At 38.3% G+C, this 18,435-nt stretch overlaps 1 protein-coding gene across 2 annotated transcripts in view; it reads right to left on the bottom strand.

Annotated features, from left to right (window-relative positions):
* COL24A1 (collagen type XXIV alpha 1 chain) overlaps window positions 1-18,435 on the bottom strand; it is a 394,910-nt gene that overhangs the window by 326,647 nt on the left and 49,828 nt on the right. The gene's annotated exons all lie outside the window — the stretch shown is intronic.

The following is an 18,435-nucleotide window of genomic DNA, read 5'->3' as shown; positions in this document are numbered from 1 at the left end:
CCAAACCCTGACTCCAGGGAACTCCTGACTCCAAGGAGCATTAATTGACAGAAGCTCATCAAATGCCTCCATACCTACACTGAAACCAAGCACCACACAAGAGCCAACAAGTTCCAGAGCAAGACATACCTAGCAAATTCTCCAGCAACACAGGAACACAGCCCTGAGCTCCAATATACAGGCTGCCCAAAGTCACCCCAAAACCATAGACATCTCATAACTCATTACTGGACACTTCACTGCACTCCAGAGAGAAGAAATACAGCTCCACCCACCAGAACACCAATACAAGCTTCCCTAACCTAGAAACCTTGACAAGCCACCTCTACAAACTCACACACAGTGAGGAAACGCCACAATAAAGAGAACTCCACAAACTGCCAGAATACAGAAAGGACACCCCAAACTCAGCAATTTAAACAAGATGAAGAGACAAAGGAATACCCAGCAGATAAAGGAACAGGATAAATGTCCACCAAACCAAACAAAAGAGGAAGAGACAGGGAATCTACCTGATAAAGAATTCCGAACAATGATAGTGAAATTGATCCAAAATCTTGAAATCAAAATGGAATCACAGATAAATAGCCTGGAGACAAGGATTGAGAAGATGCAAGAAAGGTTTAACAAGGACCTAGAAGAAATAAATAAGAATCAATATATAATGAATAATGCAACAAATGAAATTAAAAACACTCTGGAGGCAACAAATAGTAGAATAACAGAGGCAGAAGACAGGATTAGTGAATTAGAAGATAGAATGGTAGAAATAAATGAATCAGAGAGAATAAAAGAAAAACAAATTAAAAGAAATGAGGACAATCTCAGAGACCTCCAGGATAATATTAAACGCTACAACATTCAAATCATAGGGGTCCCAGAAGAAGAAGATAAAAAGAAAGACCATGAGAAAATACTTGAGGAGATAATAGTTGAAAACTTCCGTAAAATGGGGAAGGAAATAATCACTCAAGTCCAAGAAACCCAGAGAGTCCCAAACAGGATAAACCCAAGGCGAAACACCCCAAGACACATATTAATCAAATTAACAAAGATCAAACACAAAGAACAAATATTAAAAGCAGCAAGGGAAAAACAACAAATAACACATAAGGGAATTCCCATAAGGATAACAGCTGACCTTTCAATAGAAACTCTCCAAGCCAGGAGGGAATGGCAAGACATACTTAAAATGATGAAAGAAAATAACCTACAGCCCAGATTATTGTACCCAGCAAGGATCTCATTCAAATATGAAGGAGAAATCAAAAGCTTTTCAGACAAGCAAAAGCTGAGAGAATTCAGCACCACCAAACCAGCTCTCCAACAAATACTAAAGGATATTCTCTAGAAGGGAAACACAAAAACAGTGTATAAATTCGAACCCAAAACAATCAAGTAAATGGCATTGGGATCATACTTACCAGTAATTACCTTAAACTTAAATGGGTTGAATGCCCCAACCAAAAGACAAAGACTGGCTGAGTGGATACAAAAACAAGACCCCTACATATGTTGTCTACAAGAGACCCACCTCAAAACCGGGGACACATACTGACTGAAAGTGAAGGGCTGGAAAAAGTTTTCCATGCAAATAGGGACCAAAAGAAAGCAGGAGTAGCAATACTCATATCAGATAAAACAGACTTTAAAACAAAGGCTGTGAAAAGAGACAAAGATGGTCACTACATAATGATCAAAGGATCAATCCAAGAAGAAGATATAACAATTATACATATATATGCACCCAACAGAGGAGCACTGCAATATGTAAGACAAATGCTAACAAGTATGAAAGGAGAAATTAACAATAACACAATAATAGTGGGAGACTTTAATACCCCACTCACACCTATGGATAGATCAACTAAACAGAAAATTAACAAGGAAACACAAACTTTAAATGATGCAATAGACCAGTTAGACCTAATTGATATCTATAGGACATTTCATCCCAAAACAATGAATTTCACCTTTTTCTCAAGTGCACATGGAACCTTCTCCAGGATAGATCACATCCTGGGCCATAAATCTAGCCTTGGTAAATTCAAAAAAATTGAAATCATTCCAAGCATCTTTTCTGACCACAATGCAGTAAGATTAGATCTCAATTGCAGGGAAAAAACTATTAAAAATTCCAACATATGGAGGCTGAACAACACGCTGCTGAATAACCAATAAATCACAGAAGTAATCAAAAAAGAAATCAAAATTTGCATAGAAATGAATGAAAATGAAAACACAACAACCCAAAACCTGTGGGACACTGTAAAATCAGTCCTAAGGGGAAAGTTCATAGCAATACAGGCATACCTCAAGAAACAAGAAAAAAGTCAAATAAAAACCTAACTCTACACCTAAAGCAACTAGAAAAGGAAGAAATGAAGAACCCCAGGGTTAGTAGAAAGAAAGAAATCTTAAAAATTAGAGCAGAAATAAATGCAAAAGAAACAAAAGAGACCATAGCAAAAATCAACAAAGCCAAAAGCTGGTTCTTTGAAAGGATAAATAAAATTGACAAACCATTAGCCAGACTCATCAAGAAACAAAGGGAGAAAAATCAAATCAATAAAGTTAGAAATGCAAATGGAGAGATCACAACAGACAACACAGAAATACAAAGCATCATAAGAGACTACTATCAACAATTATATGCCAATAAAATGGACAACGTGGAAGAAATGGACAAATTCTTAGAAAAGTACAACTTTCCAAAACTGGACCAGGAAGAAATAGAAAATATTAACAGACCCATCACAAGCACGGAAATTGAAACTGTAATCAAAAATCTTCCAGCAAACAAAAGCCCAGGTCCAGACGGCTTCACAGCTGAATTCTACCAAACATTTAGAGAAGAGCTAACACCTATCCTGCTCAAACTCTTCGAGAACATTGCAGAGGAAGGTAAACTTCCAAACTCATTCTATGAGGCCACCATCACCCTAATACCAAAACCTGACAAAGATCCCACAAAAAAAGAAAACTACAGGCCAATATCACTGATGAACATAGATGCAAAAATCCTTAACAAAATTCTAGCAATCAGAATCCAACAACACATTAAAAAGATCATACACCATGACCAAGTGGGCTTTATCCCAGGGATGCAAGGATTCTTCAATATCTGCAAATCAATCAATGTAATACACCACATCAACAAATTGAAAAATTAAAACCATATGATTATCTCAATAGATGCAGAGAAAGCCTTTGACAAAATTCAGCATCCATTTATGATAAAAACTCTCCAGAAAGCAGGAATAGAAGGAACATACCTCAACATAATAAAAGCTATATATGACAAACCCACAGCAAAAATTATCCTCAATGGTGAAAAATTGAAAGCATTTCCTCTAAAGTCAGGAACAAGACAAGGGTGCCCACTTTCACCATTACTATTCAACATAGTTTTAGAAGTTTTGGCCACAGCAATCAGAGCAGAAAAAGAAATAAAAGGAATCCAAATTGGAAAAGAAGAAGTAAAACTCTCACTATTTGCAGATGATATGATCCTCTACACAGAAAACCCTAAAGACTCCACCAGAAAATTACTAGAACTAATCAATGATTATAGTAAAGTTGCAGGATATAAAATCAACACACAGAAATCCCTTGCATTCCTATACACTAATAATGAGAAAACTGAAAGAGAAATTTAAGAAACAATTCCATTCACCATTGCAATGGAAAGAATAAAATACTTAGGAATATATCTACCTAAAGAAACTAAAGACCTATATATAGAAAACTATAAAACACTGGTGAAAGAAATCAAAGAGGACACTAATAGATGGAGAAATATACCATGTTCATGGATTGGAAGAATCAATATAGTGAAAATGAGTATACTACCCAAAGCAATTTATAGATTCAATGCAATCCCTATCAAGCTACCTACGGTATTCTTCACAGAGCTAGAACAAATAATTTCACAATTTGTATGGAAATACAAAAAACCTCGAATAGCCAAAGCTATCTTGAGAAAGAAGAGTGGAACTGGAGGAATCAACCTACCTGACTTCAGGCTCTACTACAAAGCCACAGTTATCAAGACAGTATGGTACTGGCACAAAGACAGAAATATAGACCAATGGAACAAAATAGAAAGCCCAGAGATAAATCCACGCACATATGGACACCTTATCTTTGACAAAGGAGGCAAGAATATACAATGGATTAAAGACAATCTCTTCAACAAGTGGTGCTGGGAAATCTGGCCCACCACTTGTAAAAGAATGAAACTAGAACACTTTCTAACACCATACACAAAAATAAACTCAAAATGGATTAAAGATCTAAATGTAAGACCAGAAACTATAAAACTCCTAGAGGAGAACATAGGCAAAACACTCTCTAACATACATCACAGCAGGATCCTCTATGACCCACCTCCCAGATTATTGGAAATAAAAGCAAAAATAAACAAATGGTACCTAATTAAACTTAAAAGCTTCTGCACAACAAAGGAAACTATTAGCAAGGTGAAAAGACAGTCTTCAGAATGGGAGAAAATAATAGCAAATGAAGCAACAGACAAACAACTAATCTCAAAAATATACAAGCAACTCCTACAGCTCAATTCCAGAAAAAGAAATGACCCAATCCAAAAATGGGCCAAAGAACTAAACAGACATTTCTCCAAAGAAGACATACAGATGGCTAACAAACACATGAAAAGATGCTCAACATCACTCATTATCAGAGAAATGCAAATCAAAACCACTATGAGGTACCATTTCACGCCAGTCAGAATGGCTGCGATCCAAAAGTCAACAAGCAATAAATGCTGGAGAGGGTGTGGAGAAAAGGGAACCCTCTTACACTGCTGGTGGGAATGCAAACTAGTACAGCCACTATGGAGAAGTGTGGAGATTCCTTAAAAAACTGGAAATAGAACTGCCTTATGATCCAGCAATCCCACTGCTGGGCATACATACTGAGGAAACCAGAAAGGAAAGAGACACGTGTACCCCAATGTTCATCGCAGCACTGTTTGTAATAGCCAGGACATGGAAGCAACCTAGATGTCCATCAGCAGACGAATGGATAAGAAAGCTGTGGTACATATACACAATGGAGTATTACTCAGCCATTAAAAAGAATACATTTGTATCAGTTCGAATGAGGTAGATGAAACTGGAGCCTATTATACAGAGTGAAGTAAGCCAGAAAGAAAAACACCAGTACAGTATACTAACGCATATATATTGAATTTAGAAAGATTGTAACAATAACCCTATGTACGAGACAGCAAAAGAGACACTGATATATAGAACAGTCTTATGGACTCTGTGGGAGAGGGAGAGGGTGAGAAGATTTGGGAGAATGGCATTGAAACATGTATAATATCATGTATGAAACGAGTCGCCAGTCCAGGTTCGATGCACGATACTGGATGCTTGGGGCTAGTGCACTGGGACGACCCAGAGGGATGGTATGGGGAGGGAGGAGGGAGGAGAGTTCAGGATGGGGAACACATGTATACCTGTGGCGGATTCATTTCGATATTTGGCAAAACTAATACAATATTGTAAAGTTCAAAAATAAAATAAAATTTAAAAAAAAGATAAGAATTACTAAACGTATTTGATAATGATAAAAATATCTGATAATCAGGAAAACAATCAACCTTATATGTGCACGCATCACACACAGCTGCAAAATACATGGAGCAAACACTAACTAAACACTTTCTAAACATAAATACAACTAGTAAGGATAGAGAAAATTTGACTCCAACTAGACCAAAAAAATCTATTAAGGACAGAGAAAATTTGACTACCACAAACCACACTAATCGAATTGACATTTACGGCATACTTATGGCAAATCGGAGAAGGCGATGGCACCCCACTCCAGTACTCTTGCCTGGAAAATCCCATGGACGGAGGAGCCTGGTAGGCTATAGTCCATGGGGTTGCTAAGAGTCAGACACCACTGAGCGACTTCACTTTCACTTTTCACTTTCATGCATTGGAGAAGGAAATGGCAACCCACTCCAGTGTTCTTGCTTGGAGATTCCCAGGGATGGGGGAGCCTGGTGGGCTGCCGTCTATGGGGTCGCACAGAGTCAGACACGACCGAAGCAACTTAGCAGCAGCAGCATGGTAAATAGATGGGGAAATAATGAAAACAGTGAGAGCCTTTTTTTGGCTCCAAAATCACTGCAGATGGTGACTGCAGCTATGAAATTAAAAGACGTTTGCTCCTTGGCAGAAAAGCTATGACCAACCTACACAGCATATTAAAAAGCAGAGATTACTTTGCTATGGTTTTTCCAGTAGTCATGTGTGGATGTGAGAGTTGGACCATAAAAAAAGCTGAGTGTCAAAGAATTGATGCTTTTGAATTGTGGTGCGGGAAAAGACTCTTGAGAGTCTCTTGGACTTCAAGTAGATCTAACCAATCCATCCTAAAGGAAATCAGTCCTGAATATTCATTGGAAGGACTGATGCTGAAGCCAAAACTCCAATACCTTGGCCACCTGATGAGAACTGACTCATTTGAAAAGACCCTGATGCTGGAAAAGATTGAAGGCGAGAGAAAGGGATGACAGAGGATGAGATGGTTGGATGGCATTACCAACTCAATAGACATGAATTTGAGTTGGCTCCGGGAGTTGGTGATGGACAGGGAAGCCTGTCATGCTGCAATCAGTGGGGTCACAAAGAGTCGGACAGGACTGAGTGACTGAACTGAACTGATACCTAATAAATACAAGATACACAATCTTCTGAAGTTCATGTGAAATATTAATCAAGATAGATCACCTGTTGGGCCACAAAATGCCTCGACAAATTTTAAAAGATTAAACTCTTCCATTTTGTACTGACCACAATGGAACTAAATTAGAAATCAGTAACAATAAGGTCACTAGAAAAACTTCCAATTGATGAAATTAAACAAAACAGTGTACTTCGGAATAACCCATGAGTGAAGATGAAAGCATTTATTTCAACTTAATGGAAACACAACACATCAAAATGTGCACATGTGTACTAATGAAGAGGAAAAGTTAAAATTTTACATAACCTCTTGCTCCTTCCACCTCTGTAACTCAGCTTGCTCCTTGCAGTCTGGATCACATAGGTCACATAGTCTCAGAAAGAGGGGACTTACAGTTCTAGGAACTGGAGCTTATCTCACTCACCCTTGTCCTGTTCTTTGCAATTGCCCAGCCTCTGCAAACCTGCTTAATCACACCTGTTCATGTAAAGGTCAGGCATCCCCCTTCCCGTCTTGACTGCTGTTCCCGCACAAGTGAAACCCCTTAGTTTAAACCAGCCTATTGCCCACTATGGTCTGTCTATAAAAACTCTGTAATCCCTTTATTCGAGGCTCAGAGCTCGGAGTATTACTTCCTCTGGGCCCGCCAGCATAATAAACCCCAGTTCTCCGACTCTCCAAGTGTGGTGCTTGGTTTCTCAGGTATGGGGTTCTGCAACACTGAGTCACTTCAGTTGTGTCTAACTCTTTGTGACCGCATGGTCTGTATCAGGCTTCTCTGTCCATGGGATTCCTCTAAAACTGGAGTGGGTTGCCATTTTCTTCTCCAGGGAATCAGTCCTTGGAGAGAGATTCATAGCTCTAAATTAGAATAGAGCTAAAAATCAATTAAACACTAAATGGTTCATAGAAAAAATTAACAAATCCAAAGGTTGATTCTTTGAAAACATTAATGAAGATGAACCCTTGATTTCATCCCAGGCAAAAACAAAACCAATGAAAACCCAAAATCATGTTCCTCCTCAATCCAGTAGATGGCAGCTCCCACAATACCAGCTGTTCAACTACTTAGGCCTTAGATTGCCTTTGACTCCTCTCTCACACCATATAAGTGACTCAGCAGCAATTATGTTGACTGTACCTCAAAATATGTATAGATTTTGACCACTTCACACTGTCACTGTTGTTAACACTCTAGTCCCTCATCCATGGCATAAGCTTGGGTAGACCAATGAAGTCGTCTCTAAATTGGTGTTCCTATTTCTACCCTTGCCTTACCCCAAGCTATTCTCTGTGATAGCCAGAACCATCCTCCTATAACATGAATTGCATGATGCCATCTTTCTACTTTGTGGTTCTTGTTCAGTCGCTCAGTCATGTCCAACTCATTGCCACTCCATTGACTGCAGCACGCCAGGCTTCTCTGTACTTAGAACTCTCCAACAAATATACAACAGTAAAATTCAAACCAAAATTCTTACCTGTAAGGTCTGAACTAATCTGCCTCCTACTGTCTCTCTGATCTATCTCCTAACACTTATCTCATTCAGGTATTCCTCAAAGCCCGCCAAGCATCCTCCTGCCTCAAAGGCTTTGGACTTCCTGAGTTGTTTCTATTTTCTAACCTTTTCTTCATCAGGATGGCAAAAATGGTGATTTTCAATTCTAGTATTCTTTCTTAATTTGCTAGATTTTTCTGTAAAAAGAAAATTCCCTTCATCAACCATTTGGTTGTACTAATACTGTGCAGGGCCCTGTTGGGCTCCTGGGGACAAGGACTTTCTGTGCCCCCCATTTCGTTGATTATATGAAACAGCCTTCCTTCAGCCTCCATGATGTTCCCTGAGTTCCAAAGGGTAGATTCAAACAATTGTAAATTAGGGGAAGTGAGGTGATGTGAGATCAGGGAGAAAACAGAGTCAAGAGGAGCCTTGGGGCAAGGTCTTGTTTGTCCCATCAAAGGATACACACAACAGTATCTTTGAGCTATTTTGCAGATACTGAAACTCTTTCCAGATGAGAGAAGTTAATGATTAATGATGGCATGCTACCCACAAGTATATAGACCTCACACCAGTTGGACCTGAAGGTTGACAATGTAGACTCCTAACTTACTTCATCATTAACCCTTCAGAAGAATGTCCACAAGCTACTCATGTCATCCTCTTTGAATAATTACTATAAAACTTGTCTCTATATTCCCCAAGTTGGGACACGTGGTTTTAAGAGTATGAGCCCACTGTGTCCCATTTTTCCTGGAAAGAAATACAGCTATCCTTTTCCACGTCACTCAAAACTCTGTCTCCGAGATTAAATTTGGCACCGGTATACAGAGAAGCTGAGTTTTCAGCATCAGAACTAATCTTTAATTCTAAGAAAGGCAAGGCAATTTCATAACAAAAATTTTATTATTTCTCTTTATTTTTCTTCTGTTTACCATTTTTTAAAATAATGACTGTGGTATAATAAAAGTATTAGTTCAGTTGAGTCACTCAGTGGTGTACGACTGTTTATGACGCCATGAACTGCAGCATATCAGGCCTCCCTGTCCATCACCAACTCTCGCAGTTTACTCAAACTCATGCCCATTGAGTCAATGGTGCCATCTAACCATCTCATCCTCGGTGGTCCCCTTCTGCTCCCACCTTCAATCTTTCCCAGCATCAGGGTTATTTCAAATGAGTCAGCTCTTCGTATCAGGTGGCCAAAGTATTGGAGTTTCAGCTTCAACAACAGTCCTTACATGAATACTCAGGAGTGATTTCCTATAGGATGGACTGGTTGGATTTCCTTGCATTCAAGGGACTCTCAAGAGTCTTTTCCAATACCATAGTTCAAAAGCATTAATTCTTTAGCACTCAGCTTTATTTATAGTCCAAATCTCACATGCATACATGATCACTGGAAAAACCATAGCCTTGACTAGACAGACCTTCGTTGGCAAAGTAATGTCTCTACTTTTTAATATGCTGTCCAGGTTGGTCAAAACTTTCATTCAGAGGAGGAAGTGTCTTTTAATTTCATGGCTGCAATCACCATCTGCAATGATTTTGGAGCCCAGAAAAATAAAGTATGCCCCTGTTACCACTGTTTCTTCATCTATTTGCCATGAAGTGATTGGACCGGATGCCATGATCTTAGTTTTCTGAAAGTATTGCTTTAAGCCAACTTTTTCACTCTCCTCTTTCACTTTCATCAAGAAGCTCTTTAGTTCTTCACTTTCTGCCATAAAGGTGGTGTCATCTGCATATCTGAAGTTACTGATATTTCTCCCGGCAATTTTGATTCCACCTTGTGCTTCATCCAGCCCAGCGTTTCTCATGATGTACTCTGAGTATAAGTTAAATAAGCAGGGTCACAATATACAGCCTTGACGTATCCTTTTCCTGTTTTGAACCAGTCTGTTGTTCCATGTCCAGTTCTAACTGTTGCTTCCTGATCTGCATATAGGTTTCTCAAGAGGCAGGTCAGGTGGTCTGGTATTCCCATCTCTTTCAGAATTTTCCAGTTTATTGTGATCCACACAGTCAAAGGCTTTGGCATAGTCAATAAAGCAAAAATAGATGTTTTTCTGGAACTCTCTTGCTTTTTCCATGATCCAGCGGATGTTGGCAATTTATCTCTGGTTCCTCTGCCTTTTCTAAAACCAACTTGAACATCTGGAAGTTCATGGTTCATGTATTGCTCAAGCCTGGCTTGGAGAATTTTGAGCATTACTTTATTAGCGTGTGAGATGAGTGCAATTGTGTTGTAGTTTGAGCATTCTTTGGCATTGCCTTTCTTTGGGATTGGAATGAAAACTGACCTTTTCCAGTCCTATGGCCACTGCTGAGTTTTCCAAATTTGCTGGCATATTGAGTGCAGCACTTTCACAGCATCATCTTTCAGGATTTGAAATAGCTCCACTGGAATTCCATCACCTCCACTAGCTTTGTTCATAGTGATGCTTTCTAAGGCCCACTTGACTTCACATTCCAGGATGTCTGGCTCTAGGTGAGTGATCACACCATGATTATCTGGGTCATGAAGATCTCTTTTGTACAGTTCTTCTGTGTATTCTTGCCACCTCTTCTTAATATCTTCTGCTTCTGTTAGGTCCATACCATTTCTGTCCTTTATCGAGCCCATCTTTGCATGAAATGTTCCCTTGGTATCTCTGATTTTCTTGAAGAGATCTCTAGTCTTTCCCATTCTGTTGTTTTCCTCTATTTCTTTGCATTGATCTCTGAGGAAGGCTTTCTTATCTCTCCTTGCTATTCTTTGGAACTCTGCATTCAGATGCTTATATCTTTCCTTTTCTCCTTTGCTTTTTGCTTCTCTTTTTTTCACAGCTATTTGTAAGGCCTCCTCAGACAGCCATTTTACTTTTTTGCATTTCTTTTCCATGGGGATGGTCTTGATCCCTGTCTCCTGTACAATGTCATGAACCTCCGTCCATAGTTCATCAGGCACTCTATCAGGTCTAGCCCCTTAAATCTATTTCTCATCGCTACTGTATAATCATAAGGGATTTGATTTAGGTCATTCCTGAATGGTCTAGTGGTTTTCCCTACTTTCTTCAATTTAAGTCTGAATTTGGCAATAAGGAGTTCATGAGCCACAGTCAGCTCCTGGTCTTGTTTTTGCTGACTGTATAGAACTTCTCCATCTTTGGCTGCAAAGAATATAATCCATCTGATTTCGGTGCTGACCATCTGGTGATGTCCATGTAGAGAGTCTTCTCTTGTGTTGTTGCAAGAGGGTGTTTGCTATGACCAGTGCGTTCTCTTGCCAAAACTCTGTTAGCCTTGGCCCTGCTTCATTCTATACTCCAAGGCCAAATTTGCCTGTTACTCCAGGTGTTTCTTGACTTCCTACTTTTGCATTCCAGTCCCCCATAATGAAAAGGACATCTTTTGGGGGTGTTAGTTCTAGAAGGTCTTGCAGGTCTTCATAGAACCGTTAAACTTCAGCTTCTTTGGCTTTACTGGTTGGGGCATAGACTTGAATTACTGTGATATTGAATGGTTTGCCTTGGAAACGAACAGAGATCATTCTGTCATTTTTGAGATTGCATCCAAGTACTGCATTTTGGACTCTTGTTTTGACTATGATGGCTACTCCATTTCTTCTAAGGGATTGTTGCCCACAGTAGTAGATATAATGGTCATCTGAGTTAAATTCACCCATTCCAGTCCATTTTAGTTCACTGATTCCTAGAATGTTAATGTTTACTCTTGCCATCTCCTGTTTGACCACTTCCAATTTGCCTTGATTTACGGACCTAACATTCCAGGTTCCTATGCAATATTGCTCTTTACAGCATCAGACCTTGCTTCCATCACCAGTCACATGCACAAATGGGTGCTGTTTTTTGCTTTGGCTCCATCTCTTCGTTCTTTCTGGAGTTATTTCTCCATTGATCTCCAGTAGCATATTGGGCACTACCGACATGGGGAGTTCATCTTTCAGTGTTCTATCTTTTTGCCTTTCATACTGTTCATGGGGCCATCAAGGCAAGAATAATAAAGTGGTTTGCCATTCCCTTCTCCAGTGGACCACATTCTGAAAGTATACATTTTGTCTTTGGCCCTGGTTCCTGGCACAAAGATCCTAAAACCCTTGGAATTTTTGTTATTCATAACAAGCCCTTTTTGATCTGAGCTTATGCTAATGAGGTGACTGGAGAGAGGGAGCCAGATAGCTTCAGGATGGGAACTAGTCACCAGAAAGGCAAACAAGTGATTACAGGGTAGTAAAACTTAGCCCCATCTCTTCCCCCACCTCCAGGGACAGGAGGGGGTGGTAGAGATTTAGTATAAAAACTCTTAAAGACATTCCAAGAGCTTCCAGCAGGTGAACACACTGGAAGCACGATGTACCTGGGAAGGGCATGGAAGCTCTAGGCTTCTCTCTCCATATTTTGCCCTATGCATCTCTACCTTTCAGCTATTTGAGTTCTATTTTTTTAATAATAAATTGGTAAGCCTTATTAAAATGTTTTTCTGAGTTCTGTGAGCTATTCCAGCAAAATATCAAACCCAGGACAGGAAGAGATTGTGAGAAGCCCTGAACAATCATAGTCAGCCAAGCACAAGTGTTCTGCTAGCATCTCAAATGTGGGGAGTCATGTGGGATTGAGCCCTTAAATCTGTCGAGTCTGACACTAGCTTGGGGTAGTTAGTGTCAGATTTGAATTGAATTGTTGAATATACAATCTCATAGATGCAATTCCCTGGCATCCTCTAAAGGTGACCAATGAGGGTTTCTCTGTTCTTAGCTACAAAGTAAACTCATGGATTTAGAGATATTTGATGTGACTTAATCCACTACAGTTAATATTCTTAATGATATTCAAATTATACCAATCTTTGACTAGTAGAAGCTTTTCAGATTGGCTTCTGAATCCTTTTGATGTGACCCTAATAGTCTTTGATGGCTAGAAAGAAAAAAATTAAATGTATCTGTCATATTTGTCTGGCCCTTTACATAAAGGTCCTTATGTTGCACAGAACAACAGGAGCACCTCAGTCTTCAGCATTTTATCATACTTTACATTGCCAGATTGTTGGATTGAAAAATTTTCATAGCAATCTGACTCTGTAAAAAAGTTCTTAGAATGGGTCAGCATCTATATTTAACATATTTATTTAATTCACAAGCAAGGAAAATGGGAGCATGACAGAAACATGGGAACAGAGGGCCAAAACCAGAAATAAAGTATAGCACAGATACACTCTTTGGAATTCAATATTTAATATTATTAATTAATAACATTTCATTTAATATTATTGAGTTGGCCAAAAACTTCTTGCAGATTTTTCCATAAGATCTTAAAAGAAAATCCCAAATGAACATTTTGGCCAAGCCAATACTAACAGACCACTGTTAATAGCAGCTTACTAAGATTAGATATTTTCATTGAACGGGATTAAATTTGAAGGAGCTATTGAACTTGACTAAAGTAATATATGCTACTAATTAACATTCATGGAAAGTTTTTAAGTAGCCTTTAAGAAGCACTTTTGAGAAAGAAATTATCTGGACAAAAATAGATGGCCTGGACTAGAACTGTAAGTAGATCTAGATTCTTCATTCGGACTCATGTCTGAAGATTTACTGCATAATTGATCATGTATTAATTAATAGTAATAAGAATTTCCAGCACCCTGCAAATAAAGTTTATATTAAATAAGCAAATATGATGAAATGTGGACTTAGATGGTTTGGTGACAAGAAAAAAGTCATTCTCTCTAGCAAACAGAGAAGCAGAATTCACTTGATATTTTTTTAGAAAGACCTTTTTCTTAGAAAGACAATATTTCTACCAGAAGTCTACTGATTTCAGCTAAAGAACTCAATAGTTTACCTCTATTTTAAATTAGTCTTCATACTGCTGAAAAATGTTGTATACCCACAAAATTTTTGTGTGGCATTTTGTTCTTCTACTATTTAGCAATTTAACAACACAGTTCTAAGAGATGAGAGTTCAGTTTCATGGTGTTTCATAAGATATAAACACTCTTTATGGTGTTTATATCTTATTAGCATCCAAAGGATTAGCTGGAACCCTGGAATGGACATATTTTGTTACTATTACTAAATGAATTCAGAAAGTCTTTAATTACACTAGGTTACCCCACCCTCATCTTTCCTTCTTAAGGTGCTGTTCCATACATTCAAGGTTCATAGTGAACCACTCACTATGCTAGTAGAGACAAATAGGTGTAAGGTAAAGAGTAAAACAGATCTAATTCTGATGCCAGTTAAACTGTGTTACCTTGGTTAAGTACTTACTTCTCTGAATATGTTTTCTTCTATGGAAAGCAGAAGGTAATAAAGCCTGCTCTGAATAGTACTCTTAATTGAAGTGGAATTGAATGAGATGGCATACATAAAATACTGTCAACTGATACTAGATGCTCAGTAAGTGCTAGTTCTTATTCCCTTTTGATGCCAGTGCCTTATTACTAACATTGTCTGCTTATTACTTCAGTTTAACATTTATAGAATGCCCAACACATTCTAGGCACTGGGCTAGATACAAAGGCAAAGAGGGATAAGATCTGGCCCCTGCATTCAAATAACTCAGAATCTATTAAGGAAGACAAACATGTGAAAACTTATTTTGCTTGAACAGAGTTTAGAACCACCAAAGATAAGTTTACATTCTTTGTCCTTTATGGTAAATACTAACTTAATTGTAACAGGATAACAGAAAATAAAATGCTAGATTTTGCATCAGTCTAGAGTATGTTTGCAAAATAAGCTTTATTCTTATAAACTTTAAAATAGCCTTATAAATAGAACTTATTTCTATACTATCTTAAGGTATATTCATTCTTAAGAGACACAAGACTTTTTGTTTTATGTAACAAATAATAAATGTGATATTTTCAGTAAAAGTTGCATCTCTGGACAAACAAATGAAAAGACCAAAAAAAAAAAAAAAAAAACCAACACCCAACTGCCACTTCTGAAGAGCTGGGAGCCAAAACAGGGGGTCAGAGCAAAAGCAATGCATTGCATATACCTCTATATGCAACCTGCAATGCAGGACACCCCAGTTCAATTTGTGGGTCAGGAAGATCCCCTGGAAAAGGGATAGGCTACCTACTCCAGTATTCTTGGGCTTCCCTGGTGGCTCAGCTGGTAAAGAATCTGCCTGCAATGTGGTAGACCTGGGTTCAGGTCCAGACCAGGGTAGACCTGGCCTGGAGAATTCCATGGACTATACAGTCCATGAAGACTGTATAGCCCATGACTGAGGGACTTTCACTTTCACTTTTTCACTATACACAACACCACCAAAGGGGTGAGAAAACTCTAAGCCAACCCTCTGGTCCAACCCCTGAACACACCCATTTCCTTACTCCACATAAGGAATCTGAAATTTCTATTGACTGGTTAAGGCCAAGAACCCTGGTTGGTATCAGTTCTAACAATTTTTATAAAATATATTAATCCAAATATGATTGTATAAACATTTCATAATGCACTGCATTTTCCATTGCAGTTAAATCTTTCTAAACTTGTAATTATCTTAATTTGGTCTTTTCAAAGGTTCAGGTAACCCCTTTTGAAATGTGCAATTTCTTATGCAAGTGACAAGATTTTTTATACACTTTTCTTAGAGAACAATAATTCTATGTTATTCTTGCTGAATAATAACTGAAAAGAGAAAAATTCTGAAAATGTCTTAATACTGTAAAACCCATTAACCTAAAAGGGATCTTTGTTCCCGAAGGAAAATAAATCCTGTGATTACATGTCAAAATTTATCCTTGAGAGCATGAAATCTGCATATTTATTGCATTGTCCTGAATAAACACTATAAGAGGATTACAAAGTATAAAACTTGAATGTTCTATTAATCCTGATTACTTTAAAGTGTGTATTACTTTAAAATGTTAAATTCCTAGGAAAATTGGTTTCATAAACCACACACTACTAGCCTTGCTAAGCTGCTGCTGCTGCTAAGTCACTTCAGTCATGTCCGACTCTGTGCAACCCCATAGACAGCAGACCAACAGGCTCCCCTGTCCCTGGATTCTCCAGGCAAGAACACTGGAGTGGGTTGCCATTTCCTTCTCCAATGCATGAAAGTGAGAAGTGAAAGTGAAGTCGTTCAGTTGTGGCCGACTCTTTGTGACCCCATGGACTGTAGCCTACCAGGTTCCACCATCCATGGGATTTTCCAGGCAAGCATACTGGAGTGGGTTGCCATTTCCTTCTCCAAGAGATCTTCCCAACCCAGGGATTGAACCCGAGTCTCCTGCATTGTAGGCAGACGTTTTACCATCTGAGCAACCAGGGAAGTCCTATCTAATGTCCCCATAAATATGTGCAGTTAAAACAAATCATGGTCAGTTTTGGCTATTTTGAAGATGGTTATCAATTTATTAAATTTAAATATAAACTAAGACTAATATTCAGGTTTATATGATTAAGTTCCCAAGAGGTTCAGTTAATTGCTTGCAAATTTTAAGTAGAGCTTACAAAATCCCTAATATAGGGGTTCATAAAATATGTTATTGGTAAATAATTACAGTCAAAATTATATTTATACTACTAAGTATGATATTAAAGAGAAATCTTGAGATTAAGACTTCATCTCTCCTAGAGCATTTTACTGAAGGCACACATTCATATTAGTCAACACTGCAAAATACCCTGTTTTTAATCTTTGGACAAAGATAATTTTTTGACACAGACATCATTTTCTCAAGTATTTTCTCCTAAGTACACACATTTTAAGAAGTCAATGAAATCAAAGGCTTTCCACTATTTCCATCTTCATCTCCCCTCACCCTATTCTCCATCTTTTTTGTTTCTTCAAGTATATGTTTGTTATTGGCTAGGCAGGAAAAGAGAAGGATGACACAAGCCATGTGGAAACCCCACCTCTATTCTGTCTTCCGTCGAGTTGTGGAGATGAGGCTGTTAGTAGGTTGGCAAGTCCCCTAGAACTTGAGCTCTGTGGAGAACCATGAGCTGGATCTTTACAACTACACTAGCCTTCCACTAGTCTAAATATCCTTGAAGTCCCCAGACAAAACTTGGAGGGCTAGAGAATCACAGATTTTAAAACAAAATTCTAATTTCTTGAGAAGACATTTGTCTTTTTTCTGGTACACATCCAGTAGTTAAAAGCCTTTTTTCTGAGACATTTTATTAAACTCAAAAAGTTGTTGAGAGTGATGAGAAACTGAGGGAGTCATTATTACTTATTATTAATAATGGTATTATTTATGATGTGTTAGCTCTGTTAAGGGCTTTGCTCACAATTTATTTAGCCTTCACTCCAGCCCTATGAGGACATACCATGGTTTTCTCTGTTTTGGAGAAGAAAATTAAGCTTAAAGGGGCAAAGCAATTTGTTTCTAGTCATACAAATCAAGGGGCTTTCCTAGTGACTCAGACGGTAGAGAATTCGCCTACAATGTGGGAGACCTGGATCAATCCCTGGGTTGGGAAGATCCCCTGGAGAAAGAAACAGCAACCCACTACAGCATTCTTGCCTGGAGAATCATGGACAGAGGAGCCTGACGGGCTACAGTCCACGAGGTCACAAAGAGTCAGACACGACTAAACACAGTATATACAAATCAAGAGGGCTAAAACTTGAATCCAAATCAGTTAGACTCCAAAACCTGTGTCCTTAAGCTCTACCCTATCTTAATCTACATCTGTATGGTAACAGCTATTTGGTTACTTTTGAGCAAGATAATTAATAAGCAGAGTGGTTACTGATGACCCTGAAATATTCATGATTTTACTGGCAACCAAAACCCTAGTGTTACATTCACGTGTACATGTGTGTGTATAGATATGTATATTTACTTATATTTCCAATTCCATACCCGCTATGAAGGTAACCAGCCTGGTATATATACTTCCATCTGTTTTACAGACATGACTGAAGTGACTTAGCAGCAGCAGCATACTACTATCTGTCACACTACTAGCACACAACTATGTATGCTCATATTTTTACAGGTTTTCAGGTTAGTTGTTTTCATAAAAATATGAGTATATCCTATAAGCATTATCCTCATAGATCTTTTTCAAGTGAAAATATTAGAGAAGTATGAAACAGGGAAATAAATGATGTTTTATTTCCTCAGTATTTATTTATACATCAAAATAGTCTTGATTTAAGGTAAATTACTCAAATCATAATTTGTACACTACAGAGGTTTCCATATATTGCCATCATATTTTGACAAC

Source organism: Bos indicus, chromosome 3, assembly GCF_029378745.1.
Source record: "Bos indicus isolate NIAB-ARS_2022 breed Sahiwal x Tharparkar chromosome 3, NIAB-ARS_B.indTharparkar_mat_pri_1.0, whole genome shotgun sequence".
NCBI classification, from domain to species: domain Eukaryota; kingdom Metazoa; phylum Chordata; class Mammalia; order Artiodactyla; family Bovidae; genus Bos; species Bos indicus.
The sequence above is the reverse complement of the archived record's forward strand: the minus strand, read 5'-3'. Positions and strand labels throughout refer to the sequence as shown.